The following is an 8,908-nucleotide window of genomic DNA, read 5'->3' on the forward strand; positions in this document are numbered from 1 at the left end:
AAGGATCGGAATTGAGCTCCTACCTTTACACGCACTTAGTGCCCGTATCACAATCGTTGAACTAAGGTTAAACCACCGAATTTGGCTGGTAAAATCAGTGGGTTAGGCGTAACCAAGGTTTAAACTATGATTGTAAAACAGGCCCTTATCATTGTAACTTCAAAAAAGATGGGTCAAAAAGACTGGGTGTCGACTATAGACGTCTTAACCTCCAAACGGAATTGAAAGTACATTTCATACCAGACCTACACGAGATGGTTAGGGTGGGATGAAAATTTTCAGCTCCTTGTATTTAAAATCGGGTTACTGGCAAATAAGCCTAAATCCCGAAGTCCGGCCACTAATGGCTTTTCGTACCCCCAGGGAACTACACTAGTTCCAAGTTATTCCATTCGGTCTCAAGGATTCCACTGTTTAACGGTTACATCGGTGATTTCGTCTTAATTTACGACATTGTGGTATTCTGATAGTAGAACGTTATGGACTAATAGAAATTTCACAGTTGTGGATGTGCTGGCTGAGTAATCAAATGTAACAACCACACCTGCTGAAATACGATTCGCTGACTCCTGCGTCAGATGGTACACACACGAGATTTCGGGTGGAATGAAAGAGAACACTGATTTTGGTCTGTCTCGAAGTTGTTTTATTGTATAAATAGACGTATAACTATGGACAGCGCATTTCATTAAGCCTAGACATCAACGCTTGGTGAGTATATAACCGAGAGAGAGAATGAGAGAGAACACCAATTAGTGAGCCACGAAGGCAATACTACATTTTTTTTGCTTTCAATATTCTTTAAATCAGTAATCAGCATGATTTAAGATATTATTATTTTAAATCGTAGTTACAGTTATTACAATTGATTACGTTATCAATAAAATATAACGATCAACTAAATGTTATTGCAACGTATTTTTTTTTTTTGGCTGTAGCCTGTAGGTGCATTGTATTTTATTACCTTGTTTTTTTTCTTGCTCACTTAAAATTGTCTCCAAGGGCTATTCATAAAGAATTCTGTTCACGCTTTGAATACCCTTCTTTAAACTATCAGAAAATTGAACGAAGTTTCTATAGAAGTTGATAAAGACACAATAACAAAACGGGGAACCAAAACATGGATGACCCTTATCAATCCCGGGAGACCGTGAAACCAAAATATCAAGAAATGTAAACGAAAAAAATGTCTGGAAGAACCCCACAGAACATTGGATGAAATGCCCAACGCCCACACCTCCACAAAGCCGACTAAAAAATTACGTCACCCGCAATGTGCCAAGGATCATATCGGAATACTATCCACCATGTCGGGAAAATCAGGACAAATGGTATTAAGCCCCGCGGAGATTGACTCAGCGAAGTTGCGTACACAGAGCGTTCATAACAAGGCACAACTGAAAATGAAAGTCAGCCTTTGAACTGCGCCAATTTCATCATCATATTGCCTTCCATTACCGATCATTGAAACCTTTGAAACGGCCTGTAGCTCAGTGGGATGCATGGCTGGTAGCACTAGTGTCTTGTAAATTAGACTAAAGTATGGTTGATGAATGGTTATTAAGTTTAAAATCTAAAGAAATTCCCAAATTTGCAGCAGTTGAAAACTTCTTATCCAGTTGGAAGTTGGTGAAATTGACAAAATGGCTATATGTGATTTGGTGCATATAGTACAGTTTAATACATTCCCTTAAGTTGATTGAGCTAATAGGACCTTAGTGTTTGTGTGCAATCCTTTGAGATGATATTGCCTATTGCTGGAAGCCTTTTGGTTGTGTTCCCCAGCTTCGTAAGCAATCATCGGCTTTAAAGATTATATAATATCGTATGTTGGAATATCCTTAGTACCTTGCATTAGCTGCCATTCCCACGTTGTACTTATATCTAAATAACCACATAAGCGTGACTAGCAAATCATCTCAGTATTGAACGGCCCTGGTCAAGTACCCTGAATGCTCGTACATGGGATTCAATATGATAGCCTCTACATGATGGCGATTTAAAGACTAAAATAGTAATCTGATATTGCTTTGAATGGTGAACACATTGTTTTTATATTGCTGCACTATTTCATTATATGCAACCATGTCATTGTCGGAAGGGATAGTAAAAATTTGCAGGCCCAAAAACACTGGTATCTAATTGGACGGTCCTCTTGGACATGAATTCGATGAGCGGTCACGAGTAAGCGGAGTTCCAAGTAGCAAGGCCGACTGATGCAGGCCCCCCCAAATAGTGAAGTGAGAAGTACAATGGGATTGGTAGTCAAAATGCTATCAATGGAGTTACTTGTTAATCATTGGGAGCACGAAGGCGCACCCGCTATTGTTCCACAAAGTACGTCCACTGAAGAATATGCGGCTTGCCCAAAGCATTATCTAATAAGCGCGTGTGACGCAGCAATACCCAGCTAGACCATCTTCAAAGGTAGGAAGTCAGTCCTCTGTAAAACATCTAATGCAGATCGTAGATGCTATCAACGCCCTAGTCGGCGATCATCATTAACGCACAAGCTTGTGATGAAGAGACTGGGACGGCGTTCACCAGTCATGGATAGTCATACGGCGTTGGTAAAGACCATCTTCAGCCCTGCCACTGGTCGACTGGACAGCCACGCCAACGTTGGTGTCCGGTTCAACTAAGTTGACACAGGTGCACGATAACGGTGCCCAATTTTTCACTAGATAGGATTTACGGCAAGTAAAACCGTATCATCCAGATCGGGTCCTCAATGAAATTGTCAAGTTAGCCACACGCCGTTTCCCAGAGGTTTACTCAAAACGCTAAACACGTGCATCGCGAGCGGACACTTTTTGGCAAACTGGAAACGCACCAGGTAATCTCTGCTACATAAAGACCAGGGCAAACCTTTTCCCGTACCCTCCAGCTATAGGCTATTCAGCCTCATGTACGGAACAAGGAAATTGATGAAAAAGCTACTACTCAGAAGGCTGGAAACGCACTTGGTAAATGCTGGGGCACTCAAAAACACTTATTTTAGCTTAAAGCATGGTAGATCCATCACGGACGCCATAGCTGAGGTTCATGCGATACCACGAGCTGCTAACAAAGGACACGAAGTAGAGACCTCTGTGCTGTGGTGACGTTGGAAGTAAAAAATGCGTTAATTCTGCACCCTAGAAAGTCATTAATATCGCTCTACAATGCTCAGAAATACCGCGATCATCAGAACCTATATGAGCACTTGATAAATTCTGATAGACGGCCATGGCAACCTTGAATTGACACTAGTGCACTCGTCACGCAAGGTGTCTCTAAAGAGTCGGTTTAAGGACCAATGCTCTGGAACTTGTCTTATGATGGCGCCACTTGTAGTAACTGGACTGTGCACGCAGTGTATATACACAGTCACACACTTCAAGTTACTACCTTCTCATATGTATATATATATATTCACCTCCGTTGATATATATATATATATAAGGATTTAATTATATGCTAAATTGACTCACCCTAATTTGATTGAGGATCCGTTAGACGTTCGATGAACAAAGGAAGAATAAATGGGCTTGATATTAAACCACTTTTGATTTATTTTTTTATTAAGAACACAACTTATATATTTGAAATACTTAAAAGAATATATTTATTATTTAAAATATAAAATATTACAATGAACATATATTGATATTGCTTATTACGTATGACTGCCATCAAGGGCGAACGCAGAGGGACTGAGTCTGTATGAATCTGGCCGGTGGTCGAAGGGTATCAACCGAGCACAGATTATAACGGTACTTGTATAGAAGGAGTAAAGGACATAAGCATAAAAGACCACAGATGTTTATCATAATATAAATATCTGTGTGATCGTATTATATAATGTTATAATATAATACATTATATTGAGGGACATGATGATGACACTCTTCTTAGTTCTTGTATTAACTAGTTGTGAAGAGTGGCTATCATTACAGTACTGAGGCTATCGGTACCACGAGAGGCAAAACTTCTAGTATTTCTGACGATGTAGTGCTAGTGGTGGTGGCATATAACTAGGTATATTAATTCGTAAGTATAAATTTTTTTTTTTTGGGTTTATTGGGCCTTTATGACCATCCCGTCTCGTAACTAAGCGTCCACCCTTCTTTATCCAATGCTAGATTTCTCCAATTGGAAAAACCTCCCATGTGTTCAACGTCCTTCTTTATAATATCTTCCCATCGCATTCTTGGTCTTCCCAGTGGCCTTTCGTTCAATCACTGCATGTAATAGTGGATTTTGGCTCCTCCAAGCATGGCCAGCCTATCGTAGTCTTCTGCTTCTGATGATCTCCAATATGTCCAAACTGCCGTATAGTGTTTCCAGCTTTATATTCTTTCTTCGTCTCCACTCTCCAGTTGTTTTATCTTTGACCTGGTCATATATTTTCCGCAACACTTTTCTTTCAAAGACAATGAATCTATGCTCATCCAATTTTCTAAGTGGCCATGTTTCCGATCCATACACTACAGCCGGTCGTATTAAGGACGTATATAATTGTTCTTTCATTCTTCGAGATACTGCTCGTGAGCTTAGCACCTTAGTCAGTCCATAGTAACATTCATTCCCAGCTTGAATTCTTGCTGCTACCTCGTTTACTACATTGTTTTTCCAGTCAAATTAGAATCTAGGTATTTGAACTGTTCTACCCTTTTAAATTCATAGTGATCTATTTTTACGGACTGACAAAGTGGTAGGTTAGTGGTACCTTACTTACGGTTTTTACATACCAGGATGTTAAGAGGATCATCGCTATAGAGGCACAAAACCAATGGGAAAACAAATGGGTAGCACAGACAACCAAGTTACACGAGATTAAAAGAACAACATACCCATGGCCTTTCCCCGTAAACATCTCCAGGAAACAGGAGACTGCTATTACTCGCCTCAGGATAGGACACACACACATCACACATCAACACCTCATGAAAGGAGAAGAACCTCCCGACTGCACCCAATGCGGTTCCCCACTCACCGTCAAACACATCCTCACCGAATGCCGAAGTTATGAGAACGAAAGGAGAGAACTGAATCTTCCAGACCAGCTAGCCGAATCACTCAGCCCCGAACAGAGCAACCTGACAACAATGTTGGAATTCCTACACAATACAGGACTTCTCAACAAAATTTAATCTATATTAACATACTGTTTTTCTATTTTATTTCTTTATCTTTTTTTTTTATTTTTTTTTTTTCTCTTAATGTATCTCTAACAAAAGTTTAACCATGTACAGAATAGTATAGCATTATTGTCGTCCAATGGCCATAGTCGCCGCGGATATAATATATAATAAAAAAAAAAAAAAAAAAAAAAGTGGTAGTCCCCGTCTAATCAAAAACATATACTACGTTTTTCCTTCGTTTACACATAGTCCTACTTTTGATGCTGCTTTATACAGCCTACTGAATTAACTCTTCAACTGTGACGAGATCACAGAGGATGCTTCAGCGGATACCGTTCGGTAGGCTCTGATAGTGCGGAGGGCTGTGGTCCTCTGCGCCATCTCGTTCCGGTTTTTTGTGGTCCTTATACCGATTGTAGCCCAGGTAGGAGATGCATAGAGCAGCTTACTGTTGGTGACTGAGCCCAGCAGGGCCCGTTTTGCCTGGGCCGGGTCGCCTACGTTTGGCATCAGGCGTCCGATGGCTTTGGCTGACTCAGTGGCCTTCTTAAATACTGTGGCTATGTGTTTCGTGAAGGACAGGCGGGTGTCCAGCTCCACTCCCAAGTATCTGATGGCAGGCTTGACCGGAACGATGTAGCCCTCGACATACAGGATTGGTTCGTCATATTTGTATTTTTGCGTCAAGAAACGGCCTCAGATTTTTGTGGAGCTATCGTGAGACCGTTGTCGTGCATCTAGTTGGAGACAATTTCTAGCACTGGGTTTAACAGTTCAGCTGCAGACGGTCCTGTCTGAGAGATTGCAATGACAGCCTCGTCGTTAGCAAACGCCACTAGCTGGACTCCTGATGGCATGTCGGTATCGAGCAGCTCCTCGTAGAATATGTTCCATAGTGCAGGACCAAGAAATGAGCACTGAGGCTTGTGTCAGCTTCTCCGACGAGAAGACTCCTGTTCTCCAGGTATGACCTGATCATGGCGTTTAGGTTTGGAGGAACAAGCTTTTCGTGGAGAGCTGCGTCAATGCGTCGCCACGGAGCGATGTTGAAGGCATTCCGCACATCTAGGGACATGACTACGCAGAGATCACGGTGCTGGAACGCACCCAGTGCGGCTCCCTGCGTTACACGAATTACCCGTTCGATTGCGTCCTCAGTGGATTGTCTTTGTCGGAACCCTTATTGATTTTCAGATCTTTGCCCGGTCAAGTCGAGGTGCTGATTGAGCCTCATCAACAAAAGTCGCTCGAGGAGCTTGGCAGCGGAATTCAACATACAGAGAGGCCTGTAGCTCGATGGCTCAAGAATCAGCTTTCCCAGGCCCTTGTGGAGGAGGACGAGCCTGGCGGTCTTCCAGCGTGCAGGGAATTCTTTTCTCGATAGGCAGCAGTTGAGCGTATTCAGATGACCCTTGGGAACGGTTTTGGAGACTCGCAAAAGACACCTCGTTTGGGATCCCGTCTGGTCCCGCGGCTTTGCTCGCCGGAAGCCGTGGCACGCTTCACGAAACTCTTCGGATATGAACCGGGTTGCTTGCAGTTCGTCAGGATCGTCGGTCAATCGAGGCTCTGTTGTCCAGTCAGTTTCCGGGAGATCCGGAAAGATGTGGTTGGCGATGGTGTTCTCCCTTCCGTGAGCTTCGATACCGGGGCACCGGCAGCCGATCCTCTTGGTAACCACACTGTATGGTAGGCCCCAAGAATCATCATCGACGGCCTTACACAGCTCGGCCCAGCTCTTGGCCTAGGAGTCACGTATAGGAGCTCCTTGCGTTTAGTGGAGTAAGCCTCTCGGTGGGCGCCTGTCACGTTTTGGTGGTCGTGCCTCCAAGAGGGCCGTTGGTAGGCTCTGCGCATCTTGGTGATCGACTGACGCAGTGCGGCCAAGTCATTTGACCACCATTGGCTTGTCTTTTGCCTCCTCACCCCGGGGCCCTTGGGGGCATGCAGGAGTCGCAGGCTGAGACCAGGTAGTCAGTGAGTTGTTCCGTTACCTGTGATGCGGTGGTGCAATCGTAGACGTTGGGTTGCGCCGTGTTCGCTAGATGAGTGGCTAGAGCGACTGGGTCCAGCTGGTGGATTGACCAGCCTCTCGGGAGGTCGCCACTGATGTCGTCGGCGTCCGTTTTCGGGTCCAGCATGAACTTGATGTAGCGATGGTCGCTGGCAGATTCCACTTCGTCGAGGACCTTCCATCCGTGTACCATAGCTGGTGACGTAAGGCGTGAGAACGTCACGTCAATCACAGACTCGGCGTTAGTCCTCCGGTAGGTGGTCGTGGGGCCGGAATTTTCAGTGACGAGGTTAAGACCTGCTGCAAGATCTGAGAGTTGCTCTCCTCTCCAGTCGCTGCGAACCGAGCCCCACTCTTGCGACCACGCGTTGAAATCGCCACCAATCAAGACGTGGGTTCGGGCGTCGCATTCGCGCACGGACCAGTGGATTTCATCGAGGAAGATGGAAAAGTTTTCTTGGGTATCGTTCCGGGAGTTGTAGCAGCTGTAGAACCGAGAGCCTCGTCCCTGGATCTAGGTGTATCCGCGTCTCATCCCGGAGAATTCGACTACGAAGTCGGCCGCGGGTGTTAGGACGACTGCGTATAGGTGCCGTCTGTTCTGACTACCCATCAGTCGTCCCGAGCCGGACTCCAGTTTTGCTCGGAGAACAGTAGGACCTGAGCGCTGGTTGCGTTGGTGGTCCGGGCTGCCAGGCTCTGGGCCGTGGAGCTCCGTTGAAAGTTTATCTGAAGGACGTGGATCATCATCTTTAAGCGGGGGAGTGTAGCTCAGTGATAGCTTTCCTTCGGACCGCACAATCCCCTGATCCGGACTTGTGTTGTACGCGTGGTGAATTAATGCGGTCGCACAGCACGCAGTGGTCTTCAGTCTCTAGGCAGATGACCTGGGAGTGACCGGTGAGGCCGCATCTCCTGCAGGCTAGCGGGAGGTCTGGGCCGCTGCACTGACGTGTCAATGCCGAAGCCATGACACCTGTAGCACTTCGCAGGTTCCGTTCTGCGTGAGCGAACGTGGCACTGCATCCATCCAACCCGGTTGGTGGTCATCTTGTGGCTGAGCGTGACTGGAACAGTGGCAGTGGCCATTTGGCGACCTTCGCGGGTGATCCACAGGCTGGTAACTATCACTTCGTCTTCCGAAAGCTGATCGTCATTGTGTATGGCCTTGTGAATGGCCTTGTGAATGGCCGCCAGGACTTTGTCTTTAGTGGTCACCTCGTCGAGATCCGTTATCTCCATTTCGGTGGTATTCCGAAGCCTGGTGATGACTGAGCCGACGATCTTTTCAGCCAGCTTGTCCCGGATGACGGAAGTGGCTGCTGCGGCCTTGGCACCTTTGGTGAGCTCCACAAGAAAGTCGCCTTTAAACGTCTTCCTCATGGACGTTACGTGCGTCCCCATGGCCTTGAAGTCCATTTCTGTGTCCCTGGCAGTGTGTCCACGTACGTTTTGTCGTCGGTGACCTTCACCAGAACTTCTGCAGGTCTCTGCGCAGTTTTCCTGGTCAGTTTCGGTCTGGGGGCGTTGGCCTTCTTGGTTAGCTTGGCCACCAGTGTGAACGGATCTTCGTCGGGATGAGGCTCATTCTTTTCGGGCTGTTTTCCTGGCTCGGCTGTCGGGGCAGACTTCGCTCTCGCGGATGCGTTTCCCGCCGGGGTCCTGCTGTCGAGCCTTGTTTTGCCAGTCCTTCTTCTCCTGGTGCTTTTACTCTTTGATGTTTGCTGGTTACTTTTCCCGGGTTTGGCTGAGGGGGTTCCTGTGTTGG

The sequence above is a fragment of the Acyrthosiphon pisum genome, chromosome X, assembly GCF_005508785.2.
Source record: "Acyrthosiphon pisum isolate AL4f chromosome X, pea_aphid_22Mar2018_4r6ur, whole genome shotgun sequence".
NCBI lineage: Eukaryota > Metazoa > Arthropoda > Insecta > Hemiptera > Aphididae > Acyrthosiphon > Acyrthosiphon pisum.